General features: G+C 40.9%; 1 protein-coding gene and 1 long non-coding RNA gene across 2 annotated transcripts in view; one reads left to right on the top strand and one right to left on the bottom strand.

Annotated features, from left to right (window-relative positions):
* The window catches only part of TENM3 (teneurin transmembrane protein 3), a 1,016,736-nt gene that overhangs the window by 382,526 nt on the left and 609,394 nt on the right, over positions 1–24,816 (top strand). The gene's annotated exons all lie outside the window — the stretch shown is intronic.
* On the bottom strand, positions 9,360–10,987 carry LOC145518162 (uncharacterized). Its single transcript, XR_014062664.1, has 2 exons — positions 10,369–10,987; positions 9,360–9,846 (listed from the first exon to the last, which is right to left on the bottom strand). It is a non-coding gene; the product is annotated as an uncharacterized LOC145518162 (long non-coding RNA).

Genomic DNA, 24,816 nt, shown 5'->3' with positions numbered 1-24,816 from the left:
GGTTCCATAGAGCTAAGACAGTGCTCGGGAATGTACATTTTATTAAGAACTCCCAGGTGATTCTGATACACGTGGTCTAGATGTTACAATCAGAAAAACATTGGTCTAGGACTACTACCGATTTTGTCAGCCTGTTTACTATCAAGATAATCATCAAATTTTAATATGGAACCTCTTTATTATCAAAGTCTTTGAAATACTGTAAAGGTTGATTTCTTTTTAAAAAGAATTTTATTGAGGTATAGTTGATGTGCAATGTTGTGTCAATTTCTTTTATATAGCAAAGTGACCAATGTATATATTCTTTTTCATATTATTTTCCATTATGGTTTAATCACAAGATGTTGAATATAGCTGTCTCTTCCTCCCAGCATCCTCCAAGTTTATCTTCAGTTTAAGCCCATTGTTCCTTCTCTTTCCCCTAACTCAGATTTTCCCTCTGCCAATTTCCTCTCTCTTTATAGACTCTTAGCTCATAATCTTCTCATGGCCTACTTTTTTTCCTCCTAGATATCTTATCCAACGATAAAGGAAGGGAAAGGTACATCTTGGTCTTTCATAGATTTGGGGGATGAAAGTGCTGGATTTAGAGACAAGGGCTAGCAAAGAAGTGACCAGTAAACAGGACATTTACTCTGCCCAGGCCAGATTCTTCTTTCTCCCAATCTTCTCTAGAAATGCCAGGCTTCATCCATTTTCTCCTAAAACCCAACAAAACTCAGAGCTCCATCTTCATCAGAGAAATGAAAACTCAGATCATGTAGCCTGTCAGAAGTTGCTTGATTCCAACCTGAGTCCTTTAGTCTTTTCATGGCCTTCCTCTACCACTCTCCTCTCTTAGGAATTTATTACCCTCCAGAGCAAGCCAGGCTCTGCGGTCCTCATGCAGTGAAGCAAAGCGCACCAGAGTTTCAGTCAAGAGAATACCTAAGATGTTAGAAATACCTTTCCGTGTCCCACATGGGCAGCTTGTACTCTGAGGGTAGTGCTGTTGAAAACAAACTATTCCACAGCTCATGAAGATGATGGCTGCACCTCTCAGAACAAGCTCATGTGACTGTAATTGAATTTGCCTCTGAAATCCAGATTTATGAATGATCCACTTTCAGAGAGAAGTCGGCTGGAGTCAAACACAGGCTTGGAGTGAAAGTACAGAGTAAAAGATCAAACCGCATGGCTTTGAAATTTTCTAAAGTCTTGAGGAAGTCAGTTTTCTCACCATTTCCATTTCATATGGGTGCCATGGTCCTGTGATATGCTTGGCTATTTTGAGGAAATAGTATATGAGCATGAATTAGAAGCGGATGGCACACATGTGTTGATCACGATGGTCTTGTTGATGTAAACGGCTCTTCTCTCCTGGCATTTGCAGACAAAATTTTGACTTCTTTTCAAATCAGCCTCACACACACCACACACACTTGTGGGCAAGATGTGAAATCCCCCCTCTGCTTACTTGTCTTTAGTTGATATTTCACAGACAAGAAGTTTTCTGTGACTGAACCCTAAAATGATCTGTTAATGATTTGGGATTTTAAACAGTTCGCTCTGAAACCTGGTTCTTGTAATCAAGTTTGACATGAAAATAGTACTGTCATTAAATTCAAGGAAATGCCATCGTTTAATGCTTAATCACATTAAATTTAAGATAATTTGTATGTCATGAAGTGCTATTTTGGAAACATGAATTTGAACTTCAGTACTCAGCAGACCACGTATCTACACAGACGTTAGACTCAGAGCGCTCCAGTACTGAGTTGTAGTTTCAGGAAGTTGGTATAAAAAAATACCTAATTATTAATTGTACTTCAACGCTTTAGAGAATACACATGTGTAATTAAAATGCCAGTGATGACATACCATGATTAATTTCTTATAGAAACACTGTTTCTTTCAAGGGGAAAACTCTTACCCTTTCACCTGTCTCATGAGTTCCTGGGAATATTCCTAGCCTCCAATATGAACCGTGTTATTGTTGTTTTTTCCCCAAGCAGTTCTGATTGTTTGTCCTACATGTTTTTGTGTGTAGATGTTGCCTGGGTGATGGAGGGGTAGGCATTAAGCTGGATTTCTTACAGGGTCAGTTTACAGAGTAAATTCTGAAAGGGCTGAGCAGAAGATTTACATTTTTAAGGTACATCATTCAAATTATATGGTGAGTAATACATATTATAAAGGATATTAACATGCACCTATCAGGTCACCCACACCCACACAGGAGTTTTAGTCCCTTTTAGTAAAGTAAAGTAAATTCCATTTACTTGACACAAATGATTTTGTCTGTCTGCTGTAACCTATCACAATACCTTGAGCAAAACCACTGATGTCATTCAATAGGATCCATTAAAGAGAACCCCATTATAACATTTTATACAATCTACAATGCAAATGAGAACACTGTTTCAACATAAAATGGAAAATTTGAACGAGGCTAAAGTATTTTCTAAATCAGAAAGAGCTTAGACTTCACTCTTCGGGTTTCTTAAATATGCTTCCAAGTATCCACTCAAAATTGTGGGATACATCTCTGTCTTCCCAGCCTCCAGATTCAAACTTCTCATAATGCAGAGAAAGATCTTCCAGGAGGATCACCTCCCCCAGTGTTGCAAGGGTGTGTTAAACTCCATCCAACTGCTCAGCTCATTCTTATGCTTCTCCAATTTTACTGGATATGATGTTTTTATTGGGGTTCAGGGAAGCATGGCTAATGGCATCAGCAAGCTTTGTAATTTCTCACTGCCAGTTTTCTACACAACTTACACTTTTTGTCACTCAAACTGCACCAAATTGCTCCAACAATTAATCTTAAAGCGCAGGAGTAGGGGGACTTTTAAATGGACCCCTTCTTGGGATTTTGTGTTTAAAAACAGAAAAGTTCCCATGGGTGAAGGGGGTAAGTTAGCTTGTCCAGGCTCTGCCTCTGCTTCACTCTTGGCTCCCGCTCCCCCCACCCACCCAAAAGGAATGAATTACATTTCTCTTCTTGTCCTTTAAATGAATAGCATAGTTTGGGTGAAATTATCGAGCAATTGCATGCCTTTTATGCAGATAATGCTATTTGATGAAAGCGGTGTTTTGATCTGCTAAGGATAATACAGATCCAGGGTTGGATTCATTGGTAAGAGTAAAGCTGTCTTCTGTGATAACTTCATCTCAGCATGAGGTCAGATGGGGGAAAACTGGGATGGGGGATTAAAAAATGACACAGTCGGAGCAGAATTCAGTTCCCTGCTGTGCCCCTCGCTGCACACTATAGCTTATGTTTCTGATCTGTTATGGTATTGTCTGCCTTTCTCTCTCCGAGCAGAAAGAGATTGCTTAAAACTTTTCTTTTTTCAGCTACAGGGATTAGTTCTGTGCAGCTTTTTTAATTAAAGAAACTGTATCTTTTTCAAGGCAATTTAAAGCAGTTAGGGAAGGACCATCAACATCTATAACTTGGTACTATTATCTCTAACAAAGTGGAAGCTGTAAATTTGATATTCAGAAGGAGGTGAAGGGAAGCCTTAGAGTTCTGTTGTGTTTTTAACCTTCCGTGATGGCTCAGATCCCTAAACGAAGACTAGTAAATAAATTATTTTGTAAAAGTCCTGAATCTGTTTCCGTAAGAAGTAACTTCCAGCCGCTTTGCTTTTTAGCTTAGCTGAGCTTGCTTAATTAAATCTCCCCGACGAGAGCGAAGTGCACTTGAAAAGAGGTAAGAGGAAATAGATTTGCCTCTATATCCTTTTCTTTACCCAGAGATCATTTTTAAACATTTCCATTCGACTGCAAGTGATAACAGTAGAAAATGTCTGCTTAATATGGGTAATTTGCATTTAAACAGTGCAAAGTACAACATTATGGCACTTTATCACCGCGAACCTTTGCATTTGTGATAAGCGGTCATCATCTTTATTAATCTGAGGGGAGCATGGATTGAATCTCTCTTCAAGTGATGATGAATTTGTCAAGACGTATACATTTGAGTAGAATTTATAGCTCAATTTAACCCAGGGTAATGTTGAAAATCCTCAAATGTTTCAAATAAGGCCCGTATGGTTATCAGTTTACAAAGCATATAGGATCTCTGCTTCAGTTGCAACATACACATCTCCAGCTAAATTCCATGCGAGATCGATTAGAAACACTCCCCCTGAGAAGACAGGAGCAAACAGAGATGTCTCCCCAATACCAGCTGAACTCGTCTTGAAGAAATGAGACACAGTCATCTCAGGCTCCTCACTTCTTACCAGTAAAACTCCAAAGGAAATTTGGAAGACAATAAAGGTTTCATATATCGTGCCATGTTTGATAAAAAATTCTCAAGAGCATCTGCATATAATAGGTTCTTACTACGTTGTTCCCCACATTTCAATAAATGCTGCATCTTACTGAAAAAGAGGAAAATAAAATTGGCCTCTGCCTTTTCCTATTATTTTTGTCTTTACTACTACTTACGTTTCTGAGCTAAGTCTATTAAGTTCAGAGCTAAATTCATGTGGCTTGCTCTCATGACTCAAATGTTAAACTATGTGCCATTACAAAACAGATAGGCAGGAAGATAGACAAGCATACTTAATAAATATATTTTCAAAGTCAATGTTTCACTGGACTTTTTTTTTAAAGAAAGTCAGGATGACTGAATACAAGGAAAATATTTTATCCATGTGCTCACTTATTCATTCAACAACCATTTCTTGAGCATCTTCCACATGACAGTGCTTTGTGCGGGACCCTGTGGGTTTAAAGAGGAATAAAGCCCATGACTGATGCTCCAGGAGCTCTCCACTACTGGGAAAGGCCCTTGGCAAAGGACAGGGCCATCACTTATTACACAGAAAATACCGAGGAAGAGCTTCTTAGAGAGGAGGGTATCATTAATTGGCGCTTTCAGCTTTCATAAGTAGATGTGCCAGCAGGCTGAGAGTATAGGACACTCCAGAGTAGGAAGTCAGCAAAGGGAGGAGAGGGGAGGACACTGCTGGAAAATGAGATTTCCAGTGGATCTTATACTGAACTATAACCATGTGATTCCTGATTTTTTTTAACCTATGAAAAAGTGAAAGTGTCTGACTCTTTGTGACCCCATGGAACTCTCCAGGCCAGAATACTGGAATGGGTGGTCTATCCCTTCTCCAGGGGATCTTCCTAACCCAGGAATCAAACCAGGGTCTCCTACATTGCAGGCAGATTCTTTACCAGCTGAGCTACCAGGGAAGCTCTTTTTAACCTATGCCTACAAGTTAACTCACAGACTGGATTCTGAAATAGCTAATGAACATTGTATCATAAACAAAATTATACTGTGTCACTAATTTGTGATAAATCTTGCTAGAGCCTACCTTAAATGCCCTGTATACTTATACCTCAAATACACTATATATTATAATGTATACCTTAAATACAGGACATATACTACTTAATAAAAAGTTTATAGAAAACATGACAAATTTTACAAGGCACTCCAGGATAACTATTGATGATAAAGGACGCATCTTTTAGTGTGGAATGATGTGCGTGCTTAGTCGCTCAGTTGTGTCCTACTCTTTGCAACCCCATGGACTGTAGCCCACCAGGCTCCTCTGTCTGTGGGATTCTCCAGGCAAGAATACTGGAGTGGGTTCCATGCCCTCCTCCAGGGGATCTTCCTCACCAGGGATTGAACTAGAGTTTCCTGTGCTGCAGGCAGATTCTTTACCATCTGAGCTACCAGGGAAGCCTGTGGAATGATGTAGCAGGCTTTAAACCCATATATGGAGTTAACCCAAAATGTGAAAAGATGCCTCTGTGTTCCAAGTCCTTCACAGAACCAGCCAGGTCTTTTAGGCAGCTCAAGCAAAACCAAGTCAGCAGTTGGATTACGTTCCACAGCTGTGTTCCCACCAAAGGTCAGAGGTACTTGCAGGCTTGGTTTATGCAGTGGAACATAAACTAATGTCCCGGAAAAACAGGGTCCCATTTAAAGGTTGGCTTGTCTGATCACCAGGTCACTCAGTGGCTCCAAAAGGCATGTGCCTTAAGAGAGGCCTATCTTGCTTAAATGAAAGGTAATGAGCATATTTTCCGCTACAAACAGTCATTTAATTTTAGGACTTTGTCAGTGATCAAGTCAGAGTATTTGTGCTGTGGTTTCCCTCAATCCAACAATCAAGGGAAACAGGTCACTTATTTTTGCAAAGGGGGGAAAACAGAACACCTGATGAGAACATTAGCAGAACCTGACACTTCTGTGTGCAAGTCCAGTCCTGGTGATGTACACTGTTCCAGATTAATTGCTCGCTACATGCAAAGTGATTGGTTTTCCTCAGTGACTAGCAGCCCCAGCCTCTGTTTCAAGGGACTCATCACTTTTTGTTCTCAGTTGAGACATGTGAAGTGTGTTAGTCACTCAGTTGTGTCCGACTCTTGGGACCCCATCAACTGTAGCCCACCAGGCTCCTCTGTCCATGAGATTCTCCAGGCAAGAATACTGGAGTGAGTTGTCATTTCCTCCTCTAAGGGCTCTTCCCAACCCAGGGATGGAACCTGGGTCTCCTGCATCGCAGGTGGATTCTGTACCGTCTGAGCCACCAGGGGAAACCCCAGTTGAGACCTAACATCCTTCCTATGCATTATTGGCTTTCCTGATCTTTTCAAAGGAAGAGCTGGGAGGTCAGGTGCCCAGGCATTTCCTCCCCTTCTCATCATCCTTTGGAGTCTGATCAGTGAGAGAGAATGCAGCCCAGGCAGCTCCCCCATCTGAGTGCCCTGACCAGGCCTCTTCGGCCTCAGCTTGCTAAAGCAGGTGTAGTAAGTCCACAGAATACCTCCAAAGTCCAGTGGTGTTCACAAGCCTCAGTGGAGAGCCTTCTACCTGCCTGTCCAGCACTCTCCTTCTGCATGACTGAAAGCCCCCCTGTCAAAGGAGAAAGCGGCTGCAGGGGCACCGTCTGCTCCCCACGGGAGGGAGGCAGGAACAGCTGCCACCCAGGCCCTACGCTCCAGGCTGGAGCTTTAGGACAGAAGGAGAAAACTGACAGCCCCCCCAAACAACAGCCTCCCTCCTGAGAAGGCTCTGTGAAGCTTATTATGATGGACAAGCATCACCTTCAGGTGGGAAGTGGTTGGAGCCTCAGAGCAGGTGCTGGTGGCCCTGCCTCAGCGGAGGGGCAAGAGACGGTCTCCCCCCCCCCCAACCCCATCCCATCCCAGACCGTTCATAATCGAAAAATGAGCTGGAGGGTCTGCCCACTGGCTTCCTTCCCTAGCTCTTTTCAGAGGCTTGCAAGGGCGAAGGCCTACATTTCCAGGGGAGACTGTAGGGGCTACGAGGAGGGGATCGTGGCATCGTTTTCTTTCCTCTGCGTATCAGAAGAGCTGCGTATCAATATGACAAGGAGGCCCCACGGGAGGGCGATGCCGCCAGCTCCCTCGCATTATCCCCCCGCATGACCGGCTGCGTTAACCCAGCAAAGTCACCCGCAGCAGCCCGCCAGAGTTGGCAGTGAGCGGCCAGAGGTTTGCAAAACAGACAGCGCAGTCTTGCCTTTCTCCTCCTCCCTCGCTAGAATTTTTATTGCAGCCGAGGGCACGGCGTGAGCAGGGGCCCCGTCCTGGCCCTCCCCTGACATCAGCTCAGCGAGGCAAAACGCCTGATGGTCACGTAGAAAGCTGCCTGCTTTCCAGGGATTCATTTGGAGGAGAAAGCGTGCGCGGAGTTTGGCACCGCACAACACCAGCTTTTCCTAAGGGCCTCAAACGATGGAACTTCTTTGTTAGGGAGGGAAAAATGAAGAAAAGGCGAAGCCGGAAACTTAACACGCTGGGTTGCAGGCTGGGCTTCCTCAGCCTTGAGTTTGTTGCTCAAGACACCTGCCTGCTTTGTCCACCAGCGACTCCTGGCAGAGAGTGCAAGGGGCCCATATTAATGAGTTCTAGAGTCTTCTATCTGCATTCAATTAGTGTGAATGTTCAGCATCACCTACTGAAAAACTTTGAATATCCTGTATCAGGGAGCTGGACTACAGACAGGCTCCAAGATTTATTACCATTTCTAAATTTTATGAGTTCTATTGTTTCCTACGCTTATTACCAGCATTAGCTCTAATGAGGGTTCAGGGGTGGGGCGCGGTGGTGTGGGGAGGTGGTAGGAAGAGCTGAAAAGAAGAAACTCTCCCACCTGTTCTACCAGTAATTTAGCTCTTCTAATCCCTTCGGGATGGGTCCAAGTGTCTTTTCCATGTCTATGTCTGTTCTGTGTGTCTGTGTCTGTGTGTGTCTCTGTGTGTATTCCCAGATAACCAGGCATGAAAGAGCCAGAGTGGGGTGTTACCTGGATACCCTAGGAAAGTTTTGAACACTGGACGACAAACAGTGATTTATGAATCAACCTTCCAGTTTCCTTCTGATCTTGTCAGGGATGCAAATTTTGTGTTTGTGCAGTTGTCAGTCACATCTCCAGTGTACCTTCCTAACTGACAAGTTTTCTTAAGAAAATGAGAAGGGCGAGAATGAAAGGCTAGTAATTTGCTCCCACCACCTTGTTGTTGCTCTTTTGTTTTTTCAAATGTGAAATACACGTGGCAGGAAGGAGGCTGATCCACCCCCAGAGTGATTGTAGATTCTTCCCTCAAAGATGTGTTTGTGGTGCTTAGTATCACTGGTGCCCCAGGAGGCCCCGGAGCCGGTCCGGTTGCTCAAGTATGATTGCTACTTGTTAATGCAATGCGTGGCAGTGCGTTTGGTCCCTTAGCAACTTCGGGAACTCAGACTGGGGGACTGGATACACTAATTCAAGTTCAGGTATTCTTGTCATTTCGATCCCCGAACTTTGGCGAAACTCTATCCTAAAGGTTCAGGCTTTTCTAGGAGGCATTGTTCTTGTTTTCCGAGAGCTAGTCTGTGTCTGATTCTGCACCTGGTTACAAATGCAAGTATGTTTCCTCTGGCCCAAGTCGGGTTAGATGCAGGTCGGTGGAATCCTATGTTCTTAAGTTGAGAGCGGAGGTGGAAGGAGAAGGCTCCGGGGCCCCTCTGCCACGTTTCCAAGAACACGTCTGGGTGGCGCGGGACACTATTCCTCAGCAGCCCCTCACCCCCCACCCCCAGTACACTAGGGCGCCCCAAGAGGAGCCACACGCGCTCCTGTCCTCCCGGAGCGAACACATCCAGATTCGGCCACCACCGGTCCGGGAACCGAAAGGTGACCGCCGGTTCTCGGGGCCAAAGAGCCTGCGGTCTGCTCTGCTAAGGTCTCCGTCTGGCTGTTCCAAAACTCCGGAGCAGACTGAACTTAAAGCTACCCCGGGAGGAAGCCCTGTCTTCCTGCTAGGGTGGGCTGGGGCGGAGAAGCCCGGAGTTTCCCCGGGGAACTTTAGTGAGTAGAAAGTGACAGTGCCTAGTGCACAGCAGTAAACTTTTTTTATTTCTTCCCAGAGCAAGCATCGTCTAGGCAGGGGTGGCCTTCAGTTGCTAATTTGAGGGGAGAACAGAGAGAGAGAGAGAGAATGATTTCGGAGTGTGTAGCCTCTGGGGAACTCCAGAATCCGTGCTCGGACCGGGGCGCGTTTGCTGCAAGTCCTACAGCTGAAACCCCAGGGCGGACACTTGTTCTCCGGCAGAGCTGCGTCGGGGCTGCTGATGAATCCTGAGTGTTTAGAGACTCAGACTTTCCCTTTCCGAAGGTCCTTTACACTTCTCAGCCTCGGACGAGAGGACGCTCTGGAAGGGAAGGCGCGGGTCATTTTCAGAGGCTCTGTGAAGGACGGGACGCCTACCGCGGGGTGGATATCCTTAATTACACCCTTCTGCCTCGAAATCTATCTTCCCGGCAGTGTCTTGCACTCCCACCTCCTCGGGTGACTCAGCTGACCTGAAATGCCCACCCTACGGAAGATCAAGAAAAGTAGTTTTGGAAGAAGGTTAGAGGTTTGATTACACAGAAAAGTGTTTCCACTTAGGTCCAAAGCAATTACCGCCCCTTCCCCCTGCTCCTCCTCCGGGCCCCTCGGGGAGGAGAAAGACAGACAACCACCCTCCCCACGCGCGTACTCCGAGCAGTTTGCTGGCGCGTGTGAATTTCAGTGGGCTCTGTTTAAGTTCGTTAGTGTTTGCAAACAGCGACGGGCAGACCCCTCGTCGGAGCCGCAGAGCCGGCCAGAGCCATTCATCAGCGTGAAGTGTTATTCATGGATGACCCCTAAATCACGGCCGGAGTAGTAGATGCGCTGATTGGTCGCAGCATGGGAGCCTCGGTGCTTTCCCGAACCCGACGCGGCCCGGAGGAGGGCGGGAGGAAGGGAGGGGCGGCGAATGTGGTTCAGTCCGGCAAATCTCATTTGACAGAAAAAGGCAGTAAATGAGGAATCTCTCTTTCCGAATAAAGGAGAAGGAGAAGAAATAAAGTACCTGTCATCTTGACAAGTGGCGGCGCGGAGGAGTCCGGGATTATAAATGAGCGCGGCCGGTCCAGCTCGCCCCGCGATTGGGCTCTCCCGCGAATCCGCACGGGGGAAGCGCCTGGTAGGCTCCTCGGTTCGGCTCTTGCACTCTCTCTCTCTCTCTCTCTCTCGCGCACACACACACACACACACACACACACGTGTACGCGCCTGGGGCCCGGGCACTCTCGGCCCGCCGCCTCTCCCACGTCACCCCGTTCAGGTCCTGGGTGCTGCTCCCGGGCCCTGCGCCTGCTCAGCTCGCTGGCTCACCTCGCCCGCTTCTCCGTTCTCCGGCTCCCCCGGGGGGCCGAGGGAAAAACTCCGGCCCGGGCCTCGCCGGCCGAGGAGGAGGAGGCTGGAGAGGGCCGGCGGGAAGGGAGAGAGGGAGAGCGCGGGGGAGAAAAAGAAAGTGAACTCATTGGCGCTCCGCGCGCGCTGCCCTCCCCTCTCCGCGTCCCTCGCCCGCCGGGCGGTGCGCAGGGAAGGAAGTTGTAACACTTGCCGGGCCCCCTCCCCCGCCCCTCTCTCCCGGCGGGGCCCCCTCCCCCGCGCCCAGCTCCTTTGAATTTGGCCAAGTGCGGTGTGTGTGAGTGTGTATGTGTGTGTGTGTGTGTGTGTGTGTGTGTGTGTGTGTGTGTGCGCGCGCGCGCGCGCGCTGCTCGGGTGGACGCGGCGGCGGCGGCTGCCGGGCAGCGAGCGGGCGGCGCGGCGAGCCGAGCGCGGTAAGTGCGGCGCCGCCGCCGGCGCGCCCTCCTTCCTTTCGGGGGTCCTAGTGCCCGGGCCGTGACGCCGGAGCCGGAGGGAAGGCAGGCGGGAGGCCGGCTCGGCCGGCGGCGCGGTTCTCCGAGCCGCGCTGGGTGGCGCCGCCAAGTTGGCCAGCCCCGGGGGCCCCGGAGCATCTCGGCGGCGGGCAGGCTCTCCCCGGGGCTGGCCTCCCGGTACCGGCCTCCCCGTGCCCGCCCTCCCCTCGCGCCTGACACCTCCGGCTGTCAGCTCAGGTGGGAACTTCACGGGTTGCCTCTCACCCGAGGATCTGGGCGCCGCGCCCCCCGCCCCAGATCGAGGAGCCCCGGGCTGCCTGATTCTCCGGGAAAGGCAGCCGGGCCGGGGCGCTCGGTGGGGGCAGGGAGCCCAGCCCGCCCTGCTCCGGTCCGGGCGATCCCCGGTTTCGTGGTGCGGCCCGGGTTCTCTGTCTGAGTAGGAAGGAGTCTTGTAAGATCTTGTGGGGCTTCCAGCGAGTGGGGAGCCTGGGATGTCACCCCTCTTCCGGGGAAGTGGGAAATTGGCTTCTCCAACTCTCAGGGAGCCAAGTTGGGAAGGAGTGGAGGCAGAAAGGGGCTAGGTTCGTGTGGGCAGTGGTAGGTCTAGACTGCAACTTGAGCTGTTTGAAACTCCGGATGAGGCTGCAGGCAAACAAGCAAATATCCCGAACCGGGCATTTAAACGAGCACAGATTTCTGAGTCTGCAACTCGGTCTCAAGACTGCATCGTGTTTTACAACAGAGTAGAATATTTTTACAACAGCTTCAACTATCTTAGATGGAGGTGGGTTCGTGTTCCTCCGATCTCTGTTGAACACCGTATGCAGTTTGAATTCCATGACTGCCTCACCTTTAAGGTGGTTGCAGCGGTAACCTGCTACTAATTCTTATTGCGGAGGAAGGGTAAGGAGTAATTTTACCCTGTGATCCAGCAAATACCTTTTTGTTTACTGAAGTCATTGTAATTTAAAGCTAGAGGAAAGTTTCCGGGGACTTTGGGGTAAGTGCAGTGGAAGTGAAGAGCGAGCGCTGTCCAAACACTTTTACAGGGCCCCAGACAGCCGAGATCCCGAGGGCAGGACTATCTCTTCGTAATACTCTATTTCTTATCTTCTGACAGTGTATTTGTCAAACATTTGCAGGCTCTGGCAGAATCCACTGGGTGGTCTTTTCACTCGAAATAGAAATATGTTCAGGCATTACCTTTCCCTTCTGTTGTCAGAAGGAAAAAAAAAAAAAAAAAGACAGGACTGGCATCTTTCGAGAGCTTGGAAGAGTATCCCAAAAGATGGTATTGCAACCGAACAGAACTTGGTGATTTGATTTCTTTGGTGAGTTTCTTAAAATACCGTGCACACACACACCCCACCTCCCAGCTGCCTACCTGGAGAAGTACTGGTGATCTTTTTAGTGTATTAGGAACAGAGTTTATAATTAAGACTGAGTAATTAAAATTCGTGATAGATTTTCATATTTCGGTCGAAACAAAAGATTTCACAAATATGCCAACAGTCTTGCTTTGTGCCTTCCTTAATACATTCTTAATCATCTAAAACTTCTAGCTTGTATTTCTTAGTGTATGAAATTCTTGGAAGAGCCTTGAAACTTTCGATTTGTGATTCTAAATGCAGAGCAAATATTTAATTCTTGCTCTAAGAGTGAGAGTTTTGTTCAGTAATGAGACTTGCTAATCCCACTTTAAAATGTCACGGCATTCACAAATTATTCCTAAATTCTTTAAGGGGAGGTGGGGTTATAATGAGTTAGTTATTCTATTGTGTATTTCAAGATTATATGTATCTCTCTTTCCTGTTACATTTTTCTTAACAATCTTTTCTCTCTCCTTACACGAATTTTAGTATTCCTTTTACTCCAAGGTATTATTTTTTGTTAGGAGTAAGTATTTTTAATTTTTAAAGAGAGTATTATGAGGGAAAGTAGTTTCTTTGAGTAAGACAAATTTATTATACACATACTACACAGTTTTAATGAAAAATGGACTTTTAGACTGATAACTATAGCAGTGCTTATATATTTGGAAAATCTGTTAGCATCCTGTGCCAAGAACATCAGTGTTAGCAACCCATAGATAGTAAACATCCACCCTAATGGGGACTGCTTGGTTATCTGAGATAACCCAAACAAATTTATAGTAGAATTCTGACTACTTATTTTTTGAAATTGAATCATTTTGCATGACTGTGTTTATTTCCTAGAAAGACATGTTTTAGGTAAATTATAGAGGCTTTTCTTACTGTGATCTTGGAGGCGTGTCATGAGTCTGTTGGGTTAGAAAAGAGAACCTGCTTTATTAGGCTGAAGACAAAGAGAGATAAGGATGCTTACCTCTTAATAGATGTAAGCACTTAAATAGAGTAAAAAGTTGTAAATTTATTTGGAAGGAGAACCTAGCTAAACAATAATAATCCAGTTAGCAAGTTCAAGCTGGTCCTTCTTATCTTTGCTTCTGGGAGCCAAGAGTAATTATTCTCTTTGTTAAAAAGTCGAGCAAATAAGAATCCAGGGGAAAGTGTGTGCCTATCATTGTGAGTTGAATGAGCTATCAGAAATACCTGATCAACTTTCAGCTGGATGTATGAGAAATTATATTTTTGCAGTAGCTGTGAAAGTGTGCTTGTAAATGCTGAAGTTTATCCTTTTAATGACAGTACTGGTAAATCAGTCCTGACGATGATCAAAGTCTGATAGAAAACCACTAGAAAGACAACTTTATTAGTTTACTAATATTGGTTATATAAATCTATTTACCTCCTTTCTGTTAAGCTTTATTTTACACTTAAAAAGACCTAATCTCTGAGTGGCTGAGGACTATCATCCAGGTGTTACACTTATGTGAACCAGTGTCTTTAGCAGCATTAATGAATCATCTGCCCTTTTCTTGAAGATGTGCGGTTGAAATCTGTTAAGCATGTTCAGTTATGCATTACTTATCTACCAGTGTTTTGATAGTCAAATGTCCATTTTGACTCTTAGGACAACACACTTAGATGGAGAATAGCAGGAAAGAATACAGTAATTTGCTATCAAACTTTTACTCTGATCTGCAACCATTATATATCCCTTTGAATTTTCCATTAAAGTTGTATTTGTTTTATAAAGTGGGATGAGAGTGGAGAAGAATTTAACATGCTTTCAGAATAAAGAAGTGCACTGCAAAGCTAGTATAGTAATACCATGCTACTGAAAAGTTTCAGCAACTGAGTCTTAGAAATTATCTCATGGAAGCTTCTTTGAGGACACGTTCAGAACCTGATTTTGGTGATACCAGCTATTTTAAGAGTCCTGATGGAACTTTTGTGAGTAACAAAAGAAAAAAAATTCTTACTTTCAAAACTGATTAATTGTTGTGTCTTATAAAAACTGATTTATTTCATACTTTTTTATACCAAGCATTACCGTTACAAAGCTCTCCTTCTAATTGAGATTAATGTTTCTGAGCAAAGAAATGGTTTGGAGGGCTGCATTCATTTTGAGTGCTGTTGTAATCAATTTTAGATACAGCATTCCACAATGGATCAGTTTGCATCCAAACCTGCCTTATTATATAGAATTAACTTGTTGGTGATTGATAGTAATACTTCTATATCCTGAGAAGTCATTTGTTTCCAAACAAGTGTGATGGCTTGTACGAGTCTCAAAAATACTGCTTTTCATAATTAAAACATCCTTTGAGGGACCTAATTTGAACTTTCTCTAAGAACTAGATAAAGCATGAAGAAACAATTCATTAATACGTTTTCAAATAAAACAGCCTCTCCCCAGTACGGTATGCCTCAAGGTGTGTTTTCTTGCTCATCAAAAGGTTTTATCACTTTTGGGGTGTAAGTGGCAAACATACATTTAGGTTATTTCCTTTTTTGTTTATTATCAGCATTCTAGTTGAGTTTTTGAAGGATTTCTTAGAATTATAGATGTACATCTCATGCATGTGTTATAACTTATTTCACAAGGTGGTAGGTATAATCCTGACAATGAAAGGTAATGCATGTGGAGGTACTTCTTTATCCTCTCTGGAAACCTGGGAAGATGGTGAATGGTATTGTCCCTACTGTGATATTTGCATTTGTTTCTTGGTTGTGTCTAGGCAGTCTCAGCTTTATCAGCTTTCCATTCTTTTCTGAAAGACCACATTAAGATTTTCTTGGGCTTTGGTCCATATTGCATTGCTTACTGTGCTACATGCTTGTAGTCTCAATAAAATAAAATATTAAAAGCATAAACTATAAGATTAACACAGATAAGTATTCTAATATAGCCAGAGTGTGCAGGATTTTAAAATAAAAGTGGAACTGCTTTATAGGTTCATATGAAGTTGCATAGTGGCATTGTCCTTGGTTTTCAGGGAAAAAGACTTGGTAGGAAATATGTTTATTGTATTTTCATTTTCTTCTCTGTATTGATAGATTATTTACATTGCATCAGTGTTATTCCAGTTAAGAACATTCATTAAAAACAATTTTAACACTAAACTAATGCCCTTAAATAGCCATTTTCAAAGCATTCTTCTAGCCAGTCATTAGAACATAGACTATCAAAATGCGGAAACACGCTCTACAATGTATAGGTGTTTCATATACCAAAACCACAATAGGATTCATTCACTGAAAGAATTTTGTTGAAATTCTTTTGCTAGCTTTGATTCAATAACTGATGACTGGCTAGCTAGAACAAGCTACATAGTAGTCTCATAAAAGACAACATCCATTCAAACCTGTTTGTTTCTACTTTAAATAAATCTCTGTACAAATGAATGTCAGGATTATAGAATGGACTCATAAACCATGTGAGTAAAGAACTGAAACTGTATCAGATATCAGGTGATGATGATGATGTTGATGAAGAGACTTCTACTACCCTGTTGATACTTTTCCAGTCTTGGAAGGGCTACTCCTGAGTTTTCAAACAAATCTGTGATAGGTGGCAGTCTTAACTGAGTTCCATGACTTCAGTGAAATAATAGATGGTTCTAATGCAATAAAGAGGATGTGTAGGATGAAGTGTATCATTCTGTCAAACTATAGTTGTGTTCTTTATTGTAGATTAGGAGTTGATAACCACTTACGGGGATGTGGAAGTTTAAAAGTCATTTTCTGCACATTGGTAGTCCTCTGGCTTAATCTGGCATGCACAACAGAGAGCATCCTTTTTGAAAATGAGGTGTTTTCAGAAAAATAAGTGCATATATTCACACGTGGATATACATGTTCAATTATAGAAAAGTTAGTGTGAGACGCTGTTTACTGACAAAGTATTTTCAAGTATTTTACAATACTTTTTACTTCTGTTAGAGATCCTGGGGAGGAGTGGGGGTGATGTGATTTGGGTTTCCAGGGGAGAGAATCGTATTACTTAATCATATTATCACATTGTTTCATAATAATAATTTTATAACTGGGTCTGCTGGATCTCTGCCTCAAAACCAAAAGAATATGCAGAAAGAGACCAGAAAGAAGGAGAGAGGGGGGTTGAGTGGGGAGGGAGGGAGGAAGGGAGAGGGGAGGAGAGGAAGAGGAGGCAATATGATTATGAAAATCTGTTACAAAAAGTGATAGTCTTTTGAGCACTGTCTGTGTTTAGCAGCATATTTGACAGGAAAAGCAGTCTATAAAGGGCATATTTGGTCATTTAAGTTAATTGAGTAAGTACAAGAGAAAATTAACTTCTAGGTTTTTTTTTTTTTTACTTTTAAGTATGTGCATTTTAAGTCCCTGCATGGGAATATGAACTTCATTGTCTTTTAAAAAAAATTCATTCAAGAAATTCTAAATATTGTATATGAAAAAAAAGAAATTCTAAATATTGTATACGGTTCTTCATATTGTTGAGGGAAGGAAGCGTATTAACAGCTCTGTTTTTTAAGGGTACTTTCTTTGTATATGGGACTTATCAGTAACTTATAATTTAATAATTATAAATTTTATGTAGAGATGGATAAGAAACATTCCGATTATTTTAAAGGCTCATTTAGGAGGTAACTAATGAGATCACTTATCTTTGAAGATCAGGCTTGTAACCAATACATTTACATCATACTGCCATTTCTTCGGTGATCAGTTACACTTGCCAGAATTGTTGTGATAATTCTTCTTGAGATGGCCATAATTTAGACAGAATTAACGGCGTGGTGACGACTGTCTGCCTTCAGTCCGATTCTAAGCACCTCTGAATAGTGGGATGATGTGAATTTGTGGTGCCTGCTTTGCCCAGGATAAAAAGAGAAAGAGAAAAGCTATTCTCTTATTAGAATGGATGATTTCACCTCAAGTTAAGCTTGACGAATCTTTTATGATTAGAACTGTGGACCCCTATCGGTGTGAGGGGAGTGCGGTATCTTGAGAACAGGGGCATTTCTAAAGAAGAGATCCTTCTTTCCTCAAGAGCATGTTAGCACCTGCGTGGTGCTCAGCGTTTGGCTTCTCTACTGGAGAGGTGTCTTAGGACAGCTCGTGGGCTTGGATCACACATTGGAAGGTATGTTCTACAGACAGGCATAGGACAGGATTGAAATGACTTTCATTTAAGTTTTAATTTTTCATGCAACATGAAATTCATGAAGTATTTTAATGTATTGGCAGGAAGCACATGCAAATACATTCATGTTGGGATATGTTTATTTCGGTAATTATCATAGTGAAAAGCGAACCTATTGAAAAGTATACTTTTGGTTTATTCTCATCTGCCAAATGCTCTTTTAAAGTATAGCATCTCTGCTAATACTTGTATCAGAGAATTTGGAATTTGTCAACATAGAAGTGGGAAAAATTGGCGAGGAACTGGTTCTTTTAAATAGCTCAAAAAAAAATAAAAAATAAAAGCTGGCACAGGGCTTCTCATTTAAAAGAATTATGAAAACCAGGAGAAGACAGATGTAAATTTTATTTCTTCAGAATTTATAATAAATTCCAGCTAAAGAAAGCTGTCAGTCCTATAGTTCTAGAAGAATAAACATGACTCTTTTTTACCTCCAAAGAACAAAAAAAAAAGTATCTTGAACAGCATTATTACATTTTTATAAGCAAAAAATGAAATGAATGTTTGAAAATGTAAACTCTTTCTCTTGCATTTTGTATAATAACCAGAATAATAAAGGTAGGAAAAAACTGCAAATAGTAACTAATCTAGTAATTCAAATAAATGAAGAAAAGTGACTCACTCTAATATCATAAAGGAATAAAAGCTATAGTGTAACCAACCACATTTTGTCTCTTGATTGGCACAAATTTAAGTCATTCTTCTTACAGGGATGTTGCTAAATTTTATGATAGCATCAGTAGCAGTTGGAGAAAAATTTGATATAATCAAAAATAACTAAAAGGTTAACCCTTTTCATATTCACTAATACTTTAAGAAATATCCCTAAAGAAGTAGAATGCTTTTGGAAAAAACCATACCTTCTAGTAAAAATAGAATATGTTTGTTACCTTACAAAGCTGTTGATGACTTTGGGTTCAGCAAGGGGTGAAGGCTGAAGTGAACTTCTTGCCTGATATTATTATTCAAATTAGAACAAACATTTTCCATCTGTAATATATTTCTATGTTTGTATTTCTACTTTGAGTTCATTTTCAACTTGTCTTTCTCCCATGAAGATGCTAGTATATTTCACATTTAAAATAAATTTTCATTTAAACAAAAATGAAAGTTCTGACATACAGGTAAGATAGACCTGTCTGTTGTTGTTTAGTCACTAAGTCATGAATCTGTCTGACCAGAATTCAGTCCTCACTTGAAGTAACTTTTATATTTCCACTTAACTTTTTCTAGCCAAATATGCATAGAATAGCCTGTTCTACATTTCCTGTGATTAAAAAATAAAATAGAGCAAACTTCTTATTTAGTGATTACTTTTGCCCCACGATGTTCTGTCTCTGAATGAGAAGATTATGGCATCACAAAAATTTTGTCAACAGTGTTGGCTTGTTGATTTGCCAACAAAATCCTTTTTCTTTGTAACCAATTTTAGAAAAAATACAAAAAAAAATACAAAAACTACATGTGTGGCAGGACCTTTGAATCAATACTTTGCTAAAGATTAAAATACTTTAATATTTGCTGTCCTGTGTTTTGATGGTGATATAATTTTTTATATTCTAATTTGTATAATATTAGGTGATGAAGTGTGTATGTATAGTGTTATTACTTTCAAGGCAAATATATCATTGCAAACAATGAAATTTTACAATTAGATTTGTTTTAAAAGTTATTTATATAAAGATTTGAAGCATAATAAATTGCAGTTTAAAATACAGCCTCAAACAGAAAAGTCCTCATTTTATACTTTTTCAAATTCAGATATTGTTTTACTGTCTGTGTGTGTGTAAATGAACCTTAAATTTAAACTATTTAAACATATGACTTTTATCTTTTATGTATTTCCACTAATCAGAACCTCAGATTTGTTTTTATATGGGTATTATGCTCTATAGTCTATAATTAAGAAATTTTAAAATATTAGGAATCAAAACCTTCACTAGCTCCAGACTAAGTTTTTAAAGAAACCTAAGAGGAATTAAGATGACTAGATAAATCTGGTGTTCACAAAATCATTAAAATACTTTGATTTAGCAAATATCCCATTTTATATAATCTAGACACTTGAAGACTATTTGTTAATACATATGTGTGCAATGTCCACATAGATAATGAAAAAAGTTACTTATTACAAAAATTAAAGATGATTGATGTATTTGTATTATTGTCCTTCAGTTGCCCAGCATGAATTTGTAAAATAAATGGTATATTTTAAGATATCTCATTTACGATATTCTGGTTTCAAGTCGTTTGCAGTAAGATTCATATAATCCTGCATTTCATTTAAGTGTGATGTCAGCAAGTTGGATCAACCTTGAATCAGTATAGCCAGTACCGAAGTCTAATCTCTTTTTCTTGAAGTTTTGTATAAAATCTGCACCTTCCAACAAATAGTTCCGCTCCACTATGCCAGTATTTGGTATCTTTGACGAACGAAAGAGATAAAGGGGAGGATGAGTACTTGTTTTGTAAGGGGCCATCAATTAATTCTCCTCACATGTCTGATGAAAGTAGCTTTTAAAAACTGCATTGTGTTTCAGATAGGAATTGTCACAGATCAAGGTTGGTGAATTTTCTGTGTAGCTATTAGCAGAGGATAACGTGAGTTACTTAAGACAGATCATTAATGTATCACATCTTAAATGTATTTATCACGTTTAAGGTATATGAATTAGTTGTGTAATTACCACTTGAGCTTTGCAAAGTCTGTAACTCACTTGGAAATTTTAAATGCTAACAAAAAGCAAAATATTAGCTCTTAGTCTTGGAGATTGTTACTAGTACCTTTGGGGGACTGTTTTATTGTTTATTGTTTTGGTTTTCTTTTTTTAAAAAACAGTTATGTCATTCCTTCTAGAGTATTTCTTATTTAATTTTAAGACTGAAACATAAGCATGTTTTGTTTAGAAATAGATATAAATTATTTGTACACGTTAGGCTTTAAAGTATCTCAATGTGTTCTGGGTGAAGTTTTGGTTCTTTTAGGATTAAGATTCATTGGTATAAATGGCTAATTTTGGTTGAGGAGTGTTACATAGTTTTTAAGTCCTCATTATTACTTTTAAAAGAATATCCCATCAGGAAGAGGAAGCTTTGTGGATAAGCTGCCACTCTTTGATGAAGGATTATACATTCTCCCCTAATTCTGTGATTCCAGAATCTATTACACAGTGGTTTTATCAAGCAGCACTAGACTAGCCTGGCCAGCATTTCATTTCCTTTAAAAAGTTAATTGGTTCCTTTCCTAAATCTAATATTTATGTAGAACTGTAGTCTAAACATGTGTTTTAGGCATTGGGAGATTCAACTCCTAAAATCCAAAGGTTCATAATTTGAGGCAAGATAATGAAGCCCGAGAAGTTTGGGAAGATGCTTTTCCCTTCTACCAGATGACCAGTGAACTGATTATTGCCTGGTTCTCAGTCCTGTAAGTGGTTTGCCTACTCAGTGAAGTTTTCTGGGTCTGTGACCAGATTGAAGTTCTTTGTAAGCCTTCTCCTTGTAAGTAATAGTGAGGGCAACTTGAGAAAGAAATAAAAACATATAAAAATGAAGCTGTCACATATTATGAAGGTTATAGTTAATTTTCTCTGAATGTTTATGTAAAAAGTGAGCATGTTTTAGTCACAGATTTTTTTTAAAGAAAGAATTATCCTCTTATTTTATTATATTCCCATTTAGAATGAACAGTTCTAAAGATAATTGTGACAGCAAGCTGTCATGTTCAAAGGAGACCTTTTTAGGTCAAAGAATACATTAAATTGAGTGGTCAGGCAGGACAATTAATTGTATTTATATTTGTATCAGTTTTTACTCAGTGTCAATCATAGAAGACCATTTCATCCTGTTCAAGAATCAAGTAAGAGTTAAGACATTTTCATTGTAAAACGTAAGTGATGCCACCAAAAAGGCACAATTTATTATAGACAATTAATTTACCTTAATAAATGGGTTCATATTTCTGAGCCTTATAGCTTCTAAACATTTAATAAGAGTAGCGAAGTTTACTGTGAAAATTGAAAAGTGAGGAAGTAACTATTTTTTTTTACAATTAAAATAATTCTGGCTTTTCTATACTTATTCATTGAAACATACTGTATAAACTTCAGATGACTTTATAATGTCCATATCCTATTCTGAGTTATTATCCTTGTAAGATTTTATGTGTAGATAAGTATATATCCATTTTGAAAAATATATGACTCAAATATTTTCTATTTTTAGATATTAAATTGAAAGTATTTGTAAGGAAACTACTTTAAAAATGCTCTTTCATGATCACTTTAATATGACAATTGCTTTTTCAAGCCTTTATAAAAGATTCTAGACTTTTATAATTGAAATAAATATGATGTTAAAAAATAAATACTACCTAAAACTAGCAAGAGGTAAAGAAGTTTCAGTTAATAAGATTTTTAGAAGAACAAGAATTTAAATAAAACTATAAACTATTTTATATAAATATTGTTCACATGTCCAGTTTGTTATCAGTAAAACACAGGTTTAATACACTTTTAAATTAATAGCCTGTTTTAAAAAGAATCATCATGTTTACTATTTTTGATTCTTACAGAGTATTTCTGTTTTCATTTTGCGTATAAAGTAGTACAGATTAAGGATTTTAAAGAGCAGGCTTTCTTTCTATCTTTCATCAGCTCTGTAGCTGAACCCTGACAATCCCCTTCTTCATTATTCTAAGCCACTATCAGATTCTAATCTTTGCTGTCTCCACAGCTGTTTGAGGATTTTTTTTTTGCAAATGTAATTACAAATGCATGTGTTTTGTGCACCTCGCTTCCTATCAATGTGGATAAAGAGAGTAGGACAGTGGTGTGTGTAGGTCCATGGATGATTCTGTTCCTTTCCAGATCATTATGTCAGTGGTTATTAGGAAGTATTGCAAGAATTAAAACTTAACAACTTTAACTTCACTGATACTGAACAATAAAAATCACTGAAAATTTAATAATTTCTCCAGAACAAGTACATTTTTATGGACTTATGCATCACTAAATCAAGTGGTTACACATTTCCACGGGTCATTTTTCTAAAGTGATGGTCACAATTTAAGCAAAACACTATAGTTCTTTTTCACTTTTTAAAAACCCATTGAAACCAATAATAATATGACATTGTAGAAGAAATTTATTAATCTCTTGTATTTATTTTGATGTACCTAGTTGGGGAATGATCGATGTCACATGAGCACTTAACAAATGTACAGTGATTTACCCGCGTAGATATTAGAGAGAGTGCTTTTTGAAAGAAAATTCAACATATTTGCTTGCATTAATATTATTTATAGAACAAAATTGGAAACTGTACCTATATATACCCTTAAGTCATGTTAAACTTATCATCTTTAGAGGATAGCCTGTCTTTATCTGTAATCTCTCTCTCTTAATAATATCAGAATTATTTCCCATCTCTGAGTGTAGCAGGATTGGCTGATCTTTAGGAATACGTTCATGTACTTACTGAGATTAGAAAAGTATAGAAAATCATTGAGGTCCCTATCTACAAAGATGTTGTGTATATACACAATTACTTTTGTTTCCTTCTTATTGGAGACTATAGAGAATATCTGTTGCCTGGTGAAAATTCTTTGGAGTACAAGGAGGGAAGATGAGGTATGGGTAAGTCAGGCTTCTTTTGGAGAAGACAGACATCATGCGTGATCCCTCATTTTTCTACTTCTTTTCATGTATGCCTCCTGAGTGTGGGAAAAGGTATTCAAAGGCCAAATTACGAAAAATGCCTAGTTTCACGTTTAGTTTACCCTCAAGGAAGCTTTTAATAATAGTTCAAGGAAAGAATTGTACTATTTACTGCTCAAAACTTTAAAAAATTTCCCCTTTTATATTTAATATATTAGGAAGTAATAATGAACTACTGCCATCATACCTATAAAAATGATGAGGGTATATAAACTCCATAAACCTCATCCTTAATTTGAATATCTCTCTTGACTTCTAGCGTGTACCCTGATTCACAGGGGCATTTTTCCATGGCCAGTTCATTTAAATCAAAGCCCATGTGATTTGTGAGTGTTCTGTGTCCAAGCGACTAAAGGACATAAGACATGATCTTAGATCCCTAGGAAGTTTTCACTTCTGGTTGGGCATGATTGATATAAAAGGTAACCAACAGTCATTAATATTGTTAAGAAAGCCAAAGGAAGTGATGAAAAGATTACTACTTTGGTCAGCTTGTACTCTAGTAGCCCATGAAACTTTGAAATGCTGGAGAACTTAAGGGAATACCGAAACTTAGAGTTTCTAGCAATGGAAAGACCATACAGACCTTAGCCGTACCTTGAAACTCTATGGGACATTAGAAAGGACCCTGGGAGATAACCGCTAACACACATCAGAAGTGCCAAGGGGCTCACAGATTCTGAAAGGACTAGACAGATGAGTGAATCAGAACAGAAACCTTCTCCACCCAACACAGGCACGGCCACCGATGCCCCAAAAGAGGGGGCTTTGGGAGCCAGTGACCTGGCAACAGCAGAAGTTGGCCATCTGCTGCCTTCCCTGTGGAATTGTCTGGCAAATGGTTTGTCGCGCACTTGCCCACACCAACCCCATGTAGACGGAGACCCCCCTCTCCTGGGCTCTGCAGAGCCGCAGCTTGGAGCACAGTGCGCGGCCCGAGGAGGCCCTCAGTAAATAATTGATATGGGATTGAAATCTGCCCTCACTCCACATCAGTGTCAGATGTCCTCACTAGCGAGTCACTCCCTTTTCTGAAAGGCTCGTGGCCTCTAAACTCAGGTCACGCTTATCTGGGACCACTCAAGTCCCGAAAGTGCGTGATTCTATTATTTTCAGATTGCCTGTGATTCCTGTTAAACCTGTAGTGCCAGCGAAGAGGGGTCAGCCTTGAAGTGGGAACAGTAAAAGTTGCTGAGGCCTGTAGAACTCTGGAAAAAGACAGGAGTTGATGTACAGAAGTCAGGGGACTCCAGGCAGGGGAGCCAGAATAGCCACAGAGAGATCAAGAGATCAACACTCCCAATGAATTCTTGAACAGGTGACAACAGTGCTGGCAGGTAACCCGGATGAGTGCGATTGACCTGGTTATTTGCACATTAAATT

This window comes from Giraffa tippelskirchi, chromosome 8, assembly GCF_054371585.1.
Source record: "Giraffa tippelskirchi isolate mGirTip1 chromosome 8, T2T-mGirTip1v1.2.pri, whole genome shotgun sequence".
Taxonomy (NCBI): domain Eukaryota; kingdom Metazoa; phylum Chordata; class Mammalia; order Artiodactyla; family Giraffidae; genus Giraffa; species Giraffa tippelskirchi.
The sequence above is the reverse complement of the archived record's forward strand: the minus strand, read 5'-3'. Positions and strand labels throughout refer to the sequence as shown.